The sequence below is a fragment of the Dermacentor variabilis genome, chromosome 11 (assembly GCF_050947875.1).
Source record: "Dermacentor variabilis isolate Ectoservices chromosome 11, ASM5094787v1, whole genome shotgun sequence".
NCBI lineage: Eukaryota > Metazoa > Arthropoda > Arachnida > Ixodida > Ixodidae > Dermacentor > Dermacentor variabilis.
The window spans coordinates 18,257,710-18,276,761 of NC_134578.1; the positions used below are offsets into that span (position 1 = coordinate 18,257,710).

Sequence of the window (19,052 nt, forward strand, 5' to 3'; positions counted from 1 at the left end):
ACTGACTCTCCTGTTGAAAGCAGAATCAGCGACATACCAAAGTTGTTATAATCAAGAACGAGACAAAAATGGTAGATAAGGTGGTGGGGCGTGCAATATTTCAGTACCTAGCCCTTTCACAATCGAGTAACCCAGTATAAATGTTGGGCTGATTTTCCATTCACTCAGCACACACCGCCCGTCACAAGTCCATTGGAAATGAGCTGTCCAATCTATTGCGCGAAATTAAGTTTTTGATTAACGGTATGCTTCGTGCACTTTATTAAGTTCAGTAATTTTTTTTTTCGATTTTATTCGAACTGTAGGAAATTTTGCTGCCGGCTTTCCCACAAATTTGTTTACCAAGAAAAATGGAAAGAAATTACGTGCAAGACATCGGGAAACAACACAGAGAGACGTTATTTATTTGTGTGGAAGCAGAAATATCGGCAACTGTTGTATCATCGGCTTCACCACAGACCATCTAATGGTCAGAGGATGATGACATGAAGTGATATAAAAATGTTCTGACGATAAACCACATTTCGCAAACGTGCTTAAACAGCAAATATAGTCAAAGAGAAACCGTCAACCAGACGGCATGTTCTGCCATTTCTGCAAATAAGCACACGACAATCAATCAAGCAATTGGAATTACATGAGATGAATTTTAAAAAGTTACACAAGAGAATGCCAAACATCGATGCCCATTTCTGCAATGCTTTCAGAACACATCGGCGTAATGATGCCGAACTTTGATCTCTGTCTCTCGCAAGCACACACACATACGCGCACGCACACACGTAACAAAAGATCTTCTTGGCGAGTTGGTGCGATTTGAAAACATGATTTTAGGCTGCCAGAAAGACACACGCAAGGGAGAAACGGACACACATAGTGGCAGGAGCTGTGTGTTTCTCTGTGTTACTCGTACGCTGTGGTATACCCCAGCTGGCTGCTAAGTCTCAAGCGAATTGGTCGAAGTGATAGCCGAGCGTTGTGAACAAGCCTGAAGCGAAGGGCATTCTCTGACCTCAACCCTCTAAATCATGTTTTCCAACACACAAACACGCACGGACGCACATTCAGAAAAACCTTAATCCTGCTTTCGAAAAGGGTCCAATCACCCTTTTTTTTTTGTAAGTAGTTGCCGAGCCATTCTGGCCTGACGGGATATGATTTCGCTGACGGCGTCACTGTGTCCAACCAATCAGGTAGTGCAGATAATTTGGATACCTCGGTCTAGAAACGACGTTTCATGAAATCTCGTAACAGTAGTTCGTGCATTGACTCCTGCTAGGAAAGGGTTTCAGGGCCCCTTTAAAGACCTTGCTCTTGCGTAGGGCAGCAAACCGGACGTGCGCATGGTTGCCATAAGTCGCCAATCCTGCAGGCTTGCATGCAATTTCATTTGCAACATCGTTATACCGCGTGACCACATAGCCGAAGACCTCCGCGCCTCTCCTAAGCTATTCGACCTAATCAATGTGCACGGCATTTCTCACCGCTTCAGAGAGTTTTCGAAGGGCCTCGATGGCTGCATCGTTATGTTTTCTGCTCCACAAAACGCTGTAATACTGTGTCCAGCTATTGAATAGAAAGCTAGGCAAAATTTCCGCATAAGGTTTATATTGATATTACGCACAGAAGTCCTTTGAACACACCGAGTCGCATGTGTTGATGATCGTATACCACTTTCCCTCGTGCAAAGGCTTACGTTGGGCAGAGAAAAATGTGAGTTCGAAGGAAGCTTGCTGACGCCGTCCCAACTGCTCGAAAATCACAGACTCGATCTCGTATGGCTGCCCGTTGCAAATTGCGCGGCAGCGAAAAAAATCTCGTTGGGCACACACTAGCGATTATGTGACCTAAAAGTCACGACAATAAACGCCAGAGTATATGCGCTGTGTTTTCTTTTTTTGCAAGAGTAGTTTGACGAAGGCGTTGTACAACACGAGTAAATATTACAGAACGCGGCCAATCAGCAGGTAAGCGAAGCTAACTGCTCCCATAGTGCCCCTCTTGAAGATGTGACCTCGCCCGGCAGTTCTTTATATTTTGCTTTGTCCACTCAGAATGTAATTGCCTATATATGTAATTTACTGCGATAGTTAACGGCACGTCTTTATGAATTTTGAACTTTTTTCACATTTGAATTATTGCTGTCTAGTATGGGGCACAACCACGTTAACAAACCTGAACCAGTTGCTTATGTTGCAAAAGAAAGCACTTCGTCACATTGCATGCATTGAATATACTGCGCACACAAGACCTCTATTTATAAAATAAAATCTTGTCACTGTGCATCAATTGTACCCTCTAAATCTATCCAGAAAATATAAATATGATTCAGACGGTCTTCTACGTACACTTTCAGAATTGACACCACTCACAAGGTCTTATAATTCACGCAGAGATGATACCTGGAAAATACCCTTTACACGCCTTATGTTAACAAAACAAATGCTTCGCCACACGCTTCCAAAGCTCTTAAACGAACTTCATCAATACGGAATAAAATTAGAAACAACTGGGAACCGTGCTATCAAGGGATATTTTGTTGCGAAAGATTGATCCATTTCTTTTGTATGAAAGCTACATACTTATGTACAATATTGTTCCAGATTTCCGAATTATTATTTTTTGCAGTGTTACAATTGTATAAATCATCGATGAATTTATTGTCTTGAATGCCTGAGGGAATTATCATTGTTCAACGTGTACACACATTTTATTGTATTTTCACTCTCTCACTGTATGCCATGTAAACGGGGGCTCGAAGCTTCTCAAGTGGATAGATCCACTTTTTTTCGAGCCCTCGTCTTCCACAAAAGAACAGATTTGTGGATGGAATAAAATTTTTTGATTGATTGATTGATTGAATTCCTTCACGTTGTCTGACACTTGGGGATAATAGCGTTCATCTCTATGCGCGACAATATTGACCTGAGTCAGCTTGAAAGTCTAGAATCACGATTTCTGTAAGCAGTATATACAGCGCTCCATCAGTAAATGGTGTTTTCTTGAGTCCAATTGGAAAGAGCACTTAGAAATGAGTACTTTTTTTTCACGCTGATTTCTCAGCACGCGAGAAGGCAGTAACATTGTTACGGGTTAAGAACTTCTTCTAACCGTTTGTCGCCTTTTCGTGACGTATCGATTCTGAGCTCGCAAATCCCAACGTGGGACGCCCTAGCGAGGGAAGTCAAGATTATTACGCTACGTGCGTAGACATTCAGCAAAAAAAAAAAAGAAAAAGAAGGAAACTGTCAGAGCGTTGCTATCTCCGACTTGGAGAACAGTGCCCTGCTCACGGTTACTCCAACGACAGCAAACACGCCAAGAAACTTGCACGAACGCGTCCATACAGGTGCACAAATGTCACTCCTCGTGGCATTCGGAATACGGTTTTACTGGCTGCCGTAAAGTGCGAAGTGGTTAACGTGCCGATCAAGTCAGACTCTGGATATTGCGAAAAAGTGCTAGTGTAAAGTCATTCTTCAGCGCTCGTCGTCCGTTCCCAGTTTCTTTGTCATAGTGAGCCCACAAAGGTGACTCAAACGTGGCAAATAGCACGATAGCAGCAGAAGCTTGATGTGGGCGAGTTGGTTTTGCATACTTGAAGAAAAGAGCGCTACGAAGACGCGGACTAAAAGAGGAACATGTACGACGGACAAGGCGCTACTTTCAACTGAATAAAAAGTTGGAAGTGGCGCCTTGTCCGTCGTAGATGTTCCTCTTTTAGTCCGCGTCTTCGTAGCTCTCTTTTCTTCAAAAAATAGCACGATAATAATTTTGAGTGTTCTTACCTATATGTAGCATTTGTTCCTAAGTGGAACAAGAATGCTTTTTTTTGTGGACGAGGAAACTCAAACTGTAGGAGCCTAACGGAGAGCCACCGGTGACCACGTATTCACTGCAATGTCTGCAACCCTCGGTAAATCGTCGCAGCGTAACAACTTTCTGTTAGAAGGCTACAGTGACAAACCCTGCTGGCGCCAATAGTTGACCGATCGAGTTTCCGATTCTCCGGCGGCACGGAGAAAACGAAGACGCTCCTGCGTCACGAAGGAATTTGCCGAGCGTCGACCCTCCAACGTGCGACAGTGGTAACCCAACAGTGATAGCATCGGATTTCTTGTTTCCATGGCAACGAAACAAAGCTTGCTCGACTTACCTGCAGCACAGCCAGTCCAGCACAGCAGGCGCAACATGGAAAGAAAAGAAAGAAAGGAAAACAGATATACATAAGCTACACAAAAGAAGAAGAAAACAGAGAGAGACTTTTTTTTTTCAACCGTCAAGTTGTTGCCCCATCCGCTTCCACCTATTACGTTGGCTGAGCCTTGCACCAGCTGTTAGAAAGCAATGCCTCCAGGATGACGACGGTTAGTGCGTTCTCAGCCGGGGATCCGCAGACAGTGATCCACATACGCTGCTTTCTTAACACTGTCTGCCTCTTCCCTCCCTTCCCACCTAAGAATAAAAAAAGTAGGCTAAGCTGTATCAGAGACGCAGTGTGGCCCGCGAAACATCTTGTGTGTGCTGCTGACGTTGTATGGGCACCAGCGCGCAGAAGTGACGTAACCAAACACACGAGTGACTCTGATATACATCTTACAAAGGTTACATGCTTTGCTTATGATATCGCTATAGTGTGTGTGTTGGGGGGGGGGGAGGGGCGGACTTTCTAATTTTGTTATCGTGCTCCCTTCCTATTGGTAGTGGGCCCGTTCGTTTTTTGCAGAAGGTGTTTTTTGTGGCACTATAGGGTTACGGAAATCACCCCCCCCCCCCCCACACTGGTGGCGCCCGAAACCTCCCTGCGCCCCCTTTGAACACGCCGCACTCTTGGACGGTTGGGGCTCACTGCGCTTGTCTCTCACTCCAGCTCCTCGCGCTCGCTACGACGAAGGAAACGTGTCGACGTGGTCGACTGAGTTTTGCATCTCTCTGTCTCGCTTCCCGAGCCCCTTCACGCCATTCCTGGACCCTGTGCGTGTCGAAAACGCGGAGGCACCGTTGTCCAGCGAGCCTGAAATTTCCGCGACAGATTGCACACTTGTTGGCCTCACAACTACTGCTGAGCACCGGTTTTGAATTCGCCAAATTAAACCCTACTGTGGCCGGTGAGATCCCTCAAACGCGACCACTCTCGCTCGTATCGACAAGTGTAGTGCCAAGCTGTGCCTCTCTGAAGACCCAGCGAGGGGTTCGGCGTTCAGAGAGCATGCGTTGCGTGGGAAAGCTTTGTTTCCTTCTCAAATGAACTCAGCAATAGGCCCACACATATGAACTCGGTACCAAGGCCGGTGAATGAGCCGCGCTCTGACGCACTTAAGCCTCGGAGGTTCGAAATATCGTGCGGCGATAGGTACGAGTGCTTTAGTGTTCCTTTCCAAGGCAGTATAAGCTGCTAGTGTGCCTCGAACACTTCACATGCATTCAAATCGGTACTGAGCAGTACTAGTTAAATCTTTTAATTCGAGGCCGTAGCGGTCGAGCGGGCTTTGCAAGCACTGCGTTCTTCGCGAAAAGGAAAATCCGTTGGTTCCGTTACGTGTCGGCTTTTCCATGTTGTCGAATGAACGCTGCTGCGGGCAACTGTGAAACATTTCGTCGCTTTTGTGCGGCTTGGCTCTCGTTCTTAGCCACGAAACGTTTCTTTCAGGCGATTGCAGTTCAGTTCATGACAGGCAGTTGCGAACAATGCTTTTTCTGATGTGCCTGTTGCAGATAACGGTGAAAGTAGTAGCAAATAATTGGTACGAAATGTGCGCCTAACTATTCTTTTTAGGCCTTACTAGAGTGCCTACATTTGGCTAGAACAACTGACCGGAGCAATAAGAACATAATAGCTTCGCAGGGGGTAGCCGTTTCTGATACGGATTTATAAAGCTTACTCAAAATACTATGATTGGTGCTCTATATCATATGCAACGTCTGCCATAACTAAGTATTAGGGGAACGTTTACATTGTGTGCGAAGCATCATGCAAAACTTTACAAGCTGAACGTGAAGGCATCTTTCCCTCATTTGTTATGGACTGACACGGCGCACCACTGCGTTGCAAGAGCAGTTGACCACTTCAAGCCTACGTAGTTTGCTATATTCAATCGCGAACTTTTAAGGAGTGGCACGTTTCCGAAAATCAAGTTTCAGCTCGGACGTGACACAGAGTGAGTGGAGCGTTACATTAAAGTTGACTCAGCTTGCATTTTAGGCGCGACAGCAGAGACCAGCCGAAACGTCCTTCAGGAAGTACGGCTCGCCCGATTATGCGTGAGGTGAACGAGCGGGCTTGGAAGCCGAGTGAGCCGGAACGAGCGTCGTCCTTGCTGTGACGTCACTCGGGACAGGGCGCGACAACAACTCCGGTACAAAGATCAAAGCGCTGCTGACTACTGTCATTGAGCAATTGATTATTAGAAAGAGAACTCCGGTTGGATGACGTGAAAGCTAGATGTACCTAATAAAAAAAGGTAAAGGTGATAATAGGAAGACGAGCTCATACAGGCCAGTTACAGTAACGTCACTGATGTATAGAATGGCAATAGAAGCCATAAAATTAAAGCCATCGAAGAGGGTGGCAAAAGATTATGTACGGGGGGGATCACAGAACGGTTTCAGGCCAGGCAAATGCTTAGAGGATAATATGTTTGTACTAACTCAGTGCATAGAGATTTCAGTAGCTAGAACATACATTTATGGATAGCATTTCTAGGAATTAAAGGAGCCTACGACAACGTAGAATGGAAATTGTTATGGGCTGTTGCTAAGCATACGGGCCTAGATGATGATTTCGTAGAGCTACTGCAACAACAGCATGTTAGGTCATCAGCGAAGGTAAACTTAACATCAAGAAACTTGATCTTTCCTTCTATGGGCGCTTCGAACGTAACTTTCAGTGGACAGAGCCCCTCTCGTATAATATTACTAACAGCTGAACACTGTGTCAAAGTTGCCTTTGACACTAAAACACTAAACACTAAAAAGTCAACAACAGATCTAAATATTTTAACAACTTCTGTCTCATTGACGCGTGAATACACGTCTCTGCTTAGCTTAGCTAAGTATAGGTTGCTTAAAACAGGTGCTAAGCAGTATACTGTACAGATCCCTTGTTTTATGAAGGGACGGAATGTTATTTCTTTGCACAAATGTTGCTTCATGCACAAGTCTAAAAGTTCTAAAAATATTCAGCGGTTGTGCCCGCTTTCGTACTAAATCTTACGGCCCTAAATTAATCTATACATTATTGAACACAACTAACAATTCAGTTTGCGGCAAAGAATAATACAGGTCCTTCACATCTGCTGAGAAGGTCTTTAGTTTCGCGTTAGAGCTGGCATCTACAAAGGCAAAAACATCCTCGGAATTTTTCGTGATGAATGGATCTTTATTCTCGAGTAGGTTAAGCTTGTTTAATGAATAGAGTGCAGTGGACTTCTGCCATATGCCTTTCTCTGATACTATTACCGTGAACGGGACACATTCTTTGTGCGTTTTCACGCAAAAGAATACATCGAGACTATAGTTCTTGCTTTTGTCTATTCTTTTCAGTACTTTCGGTTCATGTACCAGCCCATTGCGACGGCTCTGCCCTTAACTTTCGCCAGTGAAGTGTCGTGTTCATCGAACACGGCTGTTATTGCTTGATTAGCTTTATTGTTGTAGCCACCATGTGAAAATAATGCAAAATCTGCTTCTTTGTCGCCATCTGCTGGGACATGAACCTAGATAAAGTATTGAAAGGAATAAAAAAAAAGCAAAAATGACAGTCTCCATGTATTTTCTTAGCGCAAGAACGCACAATTACGGTGTTTCGATCAGGGTAATGGTACCGGAGAAAGGCACATGGCAGAATTCTATTGCAGTCTATTTATTAAGCAAGCCTAACGTACTCGAGAATAAAGATCCATTGATCCCAAAAAATTCCGAGGAAGTTTTGGTCTTTGTAGATGCCAATTGTAACGCGGGAGTAAGGGCCTTCTGAGCAGATGTGAAGGACCTGTATTTTTCTTTGCCACAAAATGAATTGCTAAGTTGCGTTCAATCAGGTATAGATTAATTTAGGACCGTATTATCTGGTACGAATTCGAACAACCGTTAAATATTTTTAAAACTTTTAGACTTGTACATGAAGCCAACATTTGTGCAAAGAAATAGCATTCCGTACCTTAAAAAATAAGGGGTCTGTATAGAATCCTGCTGAGCACCTGTTTTAAGCAACCTATACTTAGCTAAGCTAGGCAGAGACGTGTATTCACGCGTCAATGAGACAAAAGTTGTTAGAATATTTAGATTTGTTAGTGATTTTTAGTGTTTGTTTATGTTAAGCTAAACAATTTTGACACAGAGTTTTCAGCTGTTAGTAATCTTATACGCGAGTGCCCTCGTCCACTAAAAATTACATTCGAAGCGCCCATAGAACGAAAGATCAAATTTCTTGATTTTAAATTTACCTTCGGTGATGACCTAACATGCTAGTACTACAGTCCCGTGACAAATAAACTGTTCTTGTCCTATTAATCATCCCTTCCTAAATTAGTAAAAAGTGGAACTGCAAAAATGCGTGACTAACGCACTTACTAAATCATGCCATAATTGCACTGACGAAGCGTTAAGACAAGAGGCCATGCAGCTATGTGATATAATGAAATTTATCAGAGTCAAGTTCTACTATCAGATGTACAAGGAATACTAAGGCAAGCGCAGCAGTTTGGGATCTCTGAACGTGCGGAAGGGAATAGTAACCGTGACAAAAAAGGACGGGCGGTTATACCATATATCCACCGGTTGTCGCACAACCTAAAGAAAACTGCCCGCCGAGGTAACACTGATGTGTTTCTTTCTGCACCTAACAACCTAATGAGCTTGCGCACGAAAACAAGACTAGAAAAGAAAAACAGTGTTCCTAGCTGCCAAGTTAAACACAGCAAAATTTTAGAGATGGTGGGGCTTCGATTATATATCGTACGCCCATATCGCGTGGGAAGTATTACGCCGGGCAGCCGGGCAGATGCACCAAGGATAGGTTGCGCGAACGCAAAGTTAAGCTCGAAAAAGTTGCATCCGATGGGTTGCTCCCCCATCCCTGTAAGCAGCGTAACTGCTCACCTCTCTTCGAATTCACAACCATTACCGGTAGAAGTAAGAGCGAACTAACTAGACTTATAATAGAAGCTGGGCAGATTGCTGCTCTGGGGGAATCCTGTATCAGTAAAACGTCGTTGGCTCTCTCTGAAAAAGAATTGAAATTTTTGCGAATGGCTTAAGATATCACTTCTAAAAAAGGTTTCGCATTGAATGTTGAAGTGTTAACGTGGCTGTGACTCACGTTGGCTGAGTGTATAAGCACGGCCTTGTTTTCGAGAATAAACATTGTTGGAAGCTAGCGCTGTGTGTGTCCCTGTGTGTCTTCTTTTGTCCTGTCTTTCGATCGCGCTACCGAACACCTCTTCAAGTGAACCGACGACCAGGTGTTATCAGAGAGAGAAAAACCGAGACAGAGAAAAGAATGAAAAGAACGGACACAAAAAGAGCCACGGAGAATTATAACAATGAGAGGAAAAACATTAGAAGAGAAAATATTTGCAATAACACAAGGGGCACTGCCTACCTATTGGAGGCTCGAGCTGGTTGCCTGAGGTCAATAACATATAACATACCGGTGAAAATATTCGCAACAAGATGTGGTATGTGTATATGCTGTAGCGAAACTCCGGAGACCCCTCAAACATATATTAAAATGCAAAGGAATTTATGGCCGATATATATATATATATATATATATATATATATATATATATATATATATATATATGGAAACGAAGTAGTTCTTCGGATTCGGTGTTTAAAAAATAGAAAAATTGCAACACACACACACACATTCTATATATATATATATATATATATATATATATATATATATATATATATATATATATATATATATATATATATATATATATATGAGAGAGAGAGAGAGAGAGAGACCTACCTGGACAAAGGCGACTAGAAACACGAAGGAAAAAAATTCGCATTTCGACCGCGGGACCGGCCTTGGTCAGAAAGCGTATATATATATATCGCATGAGAAATTGATGTCAATTTGCGAGGGTTCCATTCTTTATGAAGTTCATCTCGCTCAGCGCGTCGAAAATAGCGTGCAGGCTTACAAACTTCCAATCTGTGCGAGTAAGGCAGGCACCTGTGCACGCCAGGTAGTCGTCAGTGTAGAGTTTCGAGACGCAGGGGTGGTGCGCTTGTTTCAGTGCAAAAGCTAATCACGGAAACACACGCAAGCTCATTATCGCCCATAACATAGGCGAAACAAGGGAATAACGATAGGAACAAATTCCAAAGTGTTCATGTACTGGAGAAACTAAGTCCCCGAATAAGTTCACTGTGGGAGCTTCTAAAATGAAGTTTCAGCGTGTAGCTGTTATCTAATTACTTGGAAACAAGACGATCGATTTTTCTCGGCGTCCGCTGAACCGATGCTAGCACGATTATTTGCATTAAAAATCGATTCTCAGTTGCGCCCTTCGGCTAAAGCGTATTTTAAGCTTGGGCCCAGGATTGTTTTATGCCAACTATACAAAAATTAGAACAAATGAAACAACGCTTAAAACCCTCTAACTCCGCAAAGAAATTATATCAATTTAGCGTGTACTCCGTCACTCAGGCCTCGCAGAGCAAAGGAAACTGTGCTAACACACATCGTCATAAAATAATCCATTCATGCAAACGAATTTCACCAAACTTCCATAAACAGTAGAATGATTTCATGTAGTTCATATACTATATCTTGTACCCTCAATTAAGACACTCTCAAAGAGAAAGATGAGAGAACTCTAATATTTGGTCGGCCAGGCCGACACGGCGTTGTTCTACTTTGAGCTTCAATTTGTTCTAATGCACCACTTTTTTCCGCAATTAAAAAAAAACAGACATTTAACAATAGCAATCAAATGTATATAGACTGGGATTGGTGGGTCACCCTATTTGTGCTCTGCAAGAAATATTTATTATTTGGACACATGTCGCGTGTATTTCCAATTAGCCTACTCACCTTATGGGATTCCGCATAGAAACCCATATTTTTCTATTAAAGCTTACATAACAATACGGAATTATGGAACGAGGCATTATCGTTTTAATAATGAGAATAGAAGCAACTGTCATTTCAATTGGCTCAGTCTTGGTATAAAGATTTGATTTCAGCGTTTTTCGCATATTAAAAAAGAAATCGGAGTTCCGCCCGACTTCAATATTTTTCTAAAAGCACTAGGGTAACATTTCTTAACCCGCCGGCGTTGCTTAACGGCTATGATGTTGGGCTGCTAACACGAGGTCGCGGGATCGAATTGCGACCACGGCGGCTGCATTTAAATGGAGGCCAAATGAGAAAATACCCTCGTACTTAGATTTAGGTGCACGTTAAAGAACCCCAGGTGGTCAAAATTATTCCGGAGTTCCTCACTACGGCGTGCCTCATAATCAGATTATAGTTCCTGTACGTAAAACTCTTTTTTTAATATTTCCTTAACAGGAAAGTACTTAATGGAGGTTGCATGCTTTATTGTCGGCAATGTAATAGACATTACGTTCAGGAAAAAGAAATGTAGTTCCCACATTTTTAATCACTTCAACCAATTATGGATGCTTCGTGGCAACAGGTCACAATGGCCATTGAATTTGGCGCGTTTCCGGTGCCAAAGGTTGGCGAAGAAAGCCATAATCGTGTGTATAAACGCTAAACTAACACCCTACGGTAATGAACACTGGGCAAAAGCAGGTATATGCGAATAAGTAAAATAAAGAAATATGTTTCAGTTCATGGTATATCGCCAGCCGTAAATTGGCCGCACAAAAGGTGCACAGTTGGGCCAGTTTGTCGACATTATTTCACGCTTACAGCCTCAACGAGTGCTTCAACTGAAATAGAAGCACACAGTACAAGCACAGGGCATGGTCTGTTGTTTAAACGATGGGTTTAGACAGCGCAATAGCAAATTGGAAAGCAGGTTTTGCTGAATACTATCTGCCCGAAGTAGATCATGTTGCGACGAACCTCCTTATCACATCGAATAATTCACACCCAGCCCCTGGACTAGCATGAAAGGCAGTCAGACAGGAGAGCACCTTCAGTTGCTCTTTGAAATCAGTATGTATACTTTTTCTTTCTTTTGGTTTGAGTGCATGCGTGAACCGACTGGATTTTAATGAGAAGCATTCTTTTTCGATGGCAGACCTTTTTTACAGCATGATATTTGACCGTTTTCGTGTGCTGATCCTGAAGTCAGTGCGTTCTCATGCATCGTTTCAGGCAGTTACCTAGGACTGCATTTGGAGCGCGCACACGTTGTCGACCGCCAAGATAGCGCTCAGTGTGACCTGCAGACCCGGCAAAGCGCCGATGAAATAATATACCTTCACTTATCGCTTCAAACATTCGTTTCCGAATTTTACGCACAGCGCATCTGGCTTCTTCCTCAAGTGCGCATTGACGTCAGCAATGACGCACATCGGGCTCGCTCCGCCCTAACAGGAGAATCCATCAGTTGAGACACCTTTCACGAGAAGCTCGAAACCACAATCAGTGAACCGATGGACACCGAGTAATAATATAAAGTGACGTGTATCTATGACTGCATACTATAGCAATTGATGTAAACTTGCCAATTTGTAGATAAGCATAATCTCTAACACTTTCATTTACGCAACCTCCGGTGTACGCTTTGGTTAAGGAAGTTTAGTTAGTTCTTGAGTGCCTTTCTACTACCAAACAACAGTGGTCCGCACGATGGGGCGCTCAACTCCAGTTGTGGGTGCCAAGTTTTTTGTATTTGTTCTGTTTCTCTTTCTTCAAAACAGTTTTCACTTGTTGGTTAGTGCTTCCCCTGTATGGTTATAGAGGCTTGTGTCTACGCCAGCAGTTGCGGTCCGAGCGAAATGAACCATAAGTGGCGTCTCACTAAAGAAACGACGAATATTTTCTGTGCTCTAGTAAACTACACTTGCCTCGACAAACTTTGTGAATCTTTGAGATCTGCAAATCAATTCAAGCGAGATGTGGCCGTTATTAGCGCAAAACGACCACAAACAGTGTCAGGTTCTTCTGAAGGCAGGCAGAATGATCGCGGCTGCTAGGCAGCGACCGGAAGTAAGATACCGGTTGCCCGGAACTTCGGCTGAGCGCAACATTTCCGGTATCCCAAAACGCTCGAAACGAGAAAAAATATAGGAGCTCGCAGAGCCCTCTTCGGAGCTTCTTATCGGCGTCGCATTTTAGACGCCAACAAGGTCCATAACTTAGTTAGCTGGTCGCAGAGCCGTCAAACTTCTTTCGGAAGGAAATGCCGTTGGTGCTCGGAAAGATGTGTATACGTTTAGGAGCGCTGGCATACTGATGAGTATGAAGACGTGTCCGGGGCTTCTAGGCTTAAGTTCTTGTCGATGAAAGTTTGAATGCAGGAAATTTGTACCACTGGCCATCACAGCGATTTCGTATCAAACGCCTGGAAACTCGCTGCTTCGCGAGAGCATCGATGGCTTGCACTGACGTCATCTTAGTCGCCATGTTGGAGGACCAGGACGGTGAAAAGTTGCGTCTGATGGTGTCTCTAGCGGTGGCTCCGTTGTATATGCCATGTTTCTGGCACAGTCGCCAACAGCATTTCGACCGCGTCTCTATTACACTGAAGCAGGTTACCAGTGAATGTTATGATACATTGCTGTAATTCATGCCGCCATGTTGAAGGACCAGACTGGTGAGAATTGCATCCGTGACGTCATGTGCATGATATATATAACGCTGAACAAGGAGATAAGTGCTCGATATCTCGTCGTCAAAACATTTAAATTACTGCGCAAATTTTCATAATACCAATTTCGTATTTTTTTATTTTCGCACTTTCAATCACGCATTGGTTCTATAGAGAGGAGTGGTAAAGTACGGTGGGAGTATTAGCGGATGTAATGAAGCTAGTTCTTCGAGTTATGGAGACAGGGTTGTGTGCAGTCTTCTGACTGTTCTTGGTGCAAATGAGTTCGAGTGGGGCGACAAAGGAATACATTAACACTCTAGGAATAATTAATAGGAGAGTATACGCACCACGGCTGACGGTGGAAACTAGTTCTCAAGGATTTGATTGAAATGTAATGTTCTATGGAAGAGCCACAGCCGAGAACACTATTTTATTTATTCATTTATTTATTCTACCGGTGCAATTCGAGGTATTGTAGACAAATCGTTAGTTTCACCGATGAAGCACTAGAATAACGGTTATAATTAGGGAGAATAAACTGGCTGCTGCGACTGTGTACGGATTCTAAAAAGTTTGTTAGTGTTACCTGGCCACGGCCATGAATTTATTTGGCTATTCATATCATGTCGACGTCAGCTCCTTCAAGGGACATAGTTACTAGCGCTAACAAGACTAACAAAAAAAAAAGTTGAGACAGGACAGAGCGCTAGGGCTCTGTCCTGTTCAAACATTTTCCTGATAGTCTTGTTAGCGCTAGTATAACTGTGTCTCAGAAAATGCATCAACACCAACTATCCCAACTTTCTGCGTTAATTCCTTCAAGGGAGTCTTGTAAAACTATCACAAATAAAAGTAACAACAAATAGCACGTCACAGGACCCTTACTTTTCCTGACGGGAGCTAGACGATGGGGTCGATTAAAGTATGAAAAGGCACGAAGAATGGAGGGTGTATTCATGGACCCGTTGATCTCATTCAAACTTGTTAATTATGGATGACAGCTCACGTCGCGTGAAGTGTCGGAGGACCTTTGAAATTTGGGCAGGCAACTTATTGGTGGCTTACGTAGGGTTAATGGGGTTCAGCTGCAAAGATGAGCGGGAAGGCCGGCTAGCTGTGGACAACACACCTGGTCTGCAGGTTAATAGGAGTGAGGCATCGTACGTGGAACGCATTTGAAAGCGAATTCGTGTAGTCTGCGACCGCTGCGAAGGAACCAGCATTTGACATGTGTTGAGCGAGCCCGCTTCTGAGAGGTTCACAGGTGCTTTACTTCAGAAGGCCGTCATCCAAATACATGACGACGGAGAAATATTTTTTTTCTAGACTCTTATTGCGCAACATTAGATAAGGCTTGATGCTTTTAAAAACAAAAAAAAAATATGATATCTACTGATCTTAGCAAATTCATTTTTAATTTAAGCCAGCCAGAAAAAATTGCCAGTTTCACCTGAAGGGAACAGGAATGAATGCCACAGCAACGTTTAACGGTGCGTTTAAACTTCGCAGACTGTGTTATACTAGCGCGGATGTGACGTACGCGGGGGTGGCAAAACTTCTGGCACTGATATTGCTCTGCACTTTTAAAGTTCAATAGTCTGAGAAGATTTACAATAAAACCCACTCGCTGTGAATGATTTGTTTACACACATTTGTTTAGAGGCCGCCATTCTCGAAATGTTATGCAATAATTTAGTCAAGAACGTAAGAACTGATATGAGAAACTTTCGTGATTGATTAGTGTAGAAATATGACGCGCATATACAGCATGCATAAGCGAATCACATGGATGTACCTAAATAAGTACGAAGCGACACGTCGACGGTGACGAAGATGCAGAAAATTCATTTGGCGTGTCAGTATGAGCGCCCACAATAACAAGTAATTGAAATATGGAAAATTTTCAAAAGGCGAAGTATGAATTCCATATCTTGGTAACAAGGCATAAAAAAATAAGATATCACAGTTTTCTAAACAGTACCATTGAGACTTATCAAGCGAGCGGTGTATTATACGCCACCTTTTAAAATATCAATTTTTCAACGGGACTTTTGGAAAAGCCTAGTAAACATTGTAAAAATTTCACGTAATCTATGAGCTCATATATCACATTTGCCCGGTTTAGATGCTCTAACAGATGTAGTTTACGGAACTGCGATATCAATCTCCGTTGCACAGTTACGAATTGGCCAACTTCGCGGTTTAATATTTTTGGAGGGAGGAAGGGGGGGGGGGACAATTTCCGGCAATATTCCACAAATCGATCAGTCTGCAAATGAAACGTAGTGGAAAGCAAAGCTTTTTTGCCAATCTGACTTCATTTCTGCAGCCCTTGTTTATTCCGAAATAGAAAAAAAATATGTCTGAAAACTACAAATACAAAGTTATTCAATGAAAGTTTGTTAATTGGCTACAACAACCTTCGAATCGCCGTTCACGCATCGTCTGCCTCCTCGCGTAGTCTAGCTGACGCCGCAAAATTGCGATATCTGCCGCAGAATGTTTCTTAGTTGCATGCATGGCGCTATCTGCCGCAGGTCTTTACATACATACATACATACATACATACATACATACATACATACATACATACATACATACATACATACATACATACATACATAAATACATAGATACATACACACATACATACATACATACATACATACATACATACATACATACATACATACATACATACATACATACATACATACGCACGCGCGCGCGCACAAGCAGCGCTGAACAAAACGCTCGCACAAACGCACGCGCAGACACGCACGAGTTCAAGTGCAAATAACAGAGTAAAACCCAACCAGAAACCAGCACAACACCAAAGAGCTGAGCGCAACAAGATGATATCGAACGGAACGCAATATACACCGCCACTCAAGTGGCGTAGCCGAGATCAAAGGCACCACTATGCGCCGTTTCGGGGGCATCGGCCATCTTCGCTTCTCCATTGATCTTGAAACTCAGTCTGCCCGCAACGCCAATGGAGAAATGATGGGCCGCTTTTTTTCCCATTCACTTCCATTCTTTCCGCGTCCTCGTTACTTTGTTTTGTTCAGGTTTCCCGCTCTTCCTTCTTTTTTTCCTGTCTTACATGTCTCTCTGTGCCAGCTTCGGATCTGGTAGAGTTACCGAAACCGCTTCTCGGAAGACCGACAAGGTGCCGAGGGTGCCTTGCCTCGATTTGCTGCTACACGACTCACTTGGAAGATGCACAAAATGCAGTCGAAGGTGCGCGGAGCCGTCATTCGTTTTCTTGTCTTTCTTGTTCCCGTTTTGTTCTAAAGTATACTTGCTCATTCTTCTTTCGCCACGTTGGTTTCTTTTCCAGCCGATCGGTTGCGCGAAATGACATTCAGCGGTTTGCTGTCCCAATAGGCTCCGGTCAATCGTCCCATTTCGTCGCGGAGCACTTCGTCGAGTGAGCGAAGACTGCTGTCATCCTATCGCATGTTACGAAATAAATGTCCCATATTGGGAGAGAGAACATTGAGAAGTGTAAAGTAAAGGGAAAAATTGAGACTTTGCTAGGATATGAAAAGTAGATGGGTATACAGCCTTCCAACAGGTGGCAACAGACGGGGAGTAGCTTATGAACCTTTTACCAATGAGGTGGTGTCCAAAAACATGGCGTCGATGAGGTGTATGCGGGTCCTGAAGTCACTTCAGGCGAACCCGTCTGTCTGTCTGTCTGTATGTACTTTATGTATGTATGTATGTATGTATGTATGTATGTATGTATGTATGTATGTATGTATGTATGTATGTATGTATGTATGTATGTATGTATGTATGTATGTATGTATGTATGTATGTATGTATGTATGTATGTATGTATGTATGTATGTATGTATGTATGCATGCATGTATGTATGTATGTATGTATGTATGTATGCATGCATGTATGTATGTATGTATGTATGTATGTATGTATGTATGTATGTATGTATGTATGTATGTATGTATGTATGTATGTATGTATGTATGTATGTATGTATGTATGTATGTATGTGTCTGTCTGTCTGTCTGTCTGTCTGCGTGCCTATTTGTCAATTTTTTGCTTATTTATAGGGCCCTGAAGTTTGGCTTTGTGTCAACAACCGATAAAACCTGCAATAAGCTTATTGTCCTGAAAAGCAGCCACTTTACATCGCGGTTTCTGTGCCTGCACGCCACCATTAATCCTCGTTTCTGTCCCTGGCTTCCACAACACTCGTCAGGAGTTGGGCTCCTTCCGGTGGCAGTTGACAGCCTGCTCTATGATATCTTCTTTTTCCGTCTTTCAATAGTATATACGTTTTCAAGTGAAGTAATAATTCTCTTTTCCTTTTTTATTATTTTTTCATATCGCCGCTTGTACCAGTGAGACGCGTGCCAAGCACCTTGCGCTATGCCTGGCCTCCGTGATTAGGCGGGTCCGATCTCCAAGGCAAGGCGCGATATGCGAAGTCACGGCTCACGCACATGACACCCTGCCTTGAATTCTTTAACGTTACAACTTGTGGGTCATAGCAACAAAAAATGTAGGTATAAACCAGTGATCATTTGTTTGTTTGTATGTAAGAAGTGAAGTGGAGGAATGAGAAGTACGTGCTTCAAGCCTTTCTTCTTGACCACGTAGCTCATTATATCAGGGCAATAGTGCGATGTTCATTGTGTGCGCGAGTGTGTTTGTATGTGTGCGTGTGAGTGTTCAATTTATTATTTTTATTATCAGCGGTAGTAGTAGCGGTAGTAGAATTTGTGATTGTTGTATGCGTCTTTTTCTTGTATATTTCTTGTATATTTATTTTAGCTATTGTAATGTCGATCGAAAAATAAGAACACGAAAGAAAGTAGTATTCAGTCAAGTGCTTTTTCTACCGCTTCCTGTGTCCTTGTGTTTCACTAGCGCTGTTAGTATATTTGGTCCTTCTATAATTGTTTGGAAAATGTCTACGATTATCATGCGTAATGAGGCGACGCATTGTAGAAATAAAATAAAAAGTGTACCTCCCTTATTATAAAACTGCGCGTCTAACTACTGGAGAGAGAGAGATCGAGAGAGCAATCACAATAAGTCGGTTTGTAATCATTTCGCTTGCATAACGCACATTGGTAGCAGATATTCCTGTGCTGCGCCTACATGACCCCAACAGCAGTATTCCTTAGTAACTTGCAAAGAAAACAAGGTTTTATGAGACAGCCTGTGCTTGTTGCAATACCACCGTTCCACTTTCCACTTTGATCACCATATTGTTATAGAACAATTAAAGATGCGGTTATGCCAGCAATGCGTTCTTTTTC

At 42.9% G+C, this 19,052-nt stretch overlaps 1 protein-coding gene across 1 annotated transcript in view; it reads right to left on the reverse strand.

The window, feature by feature from the left end:
• The window catches only part of rdgA (retinal degeneration A), a 442,041-nt gene that overhangs the window by 363,760 nt on the left and 59,229 nt on the right, over nt 1-19,052 (reverse strand). The window lies entirely within an intron of this gene.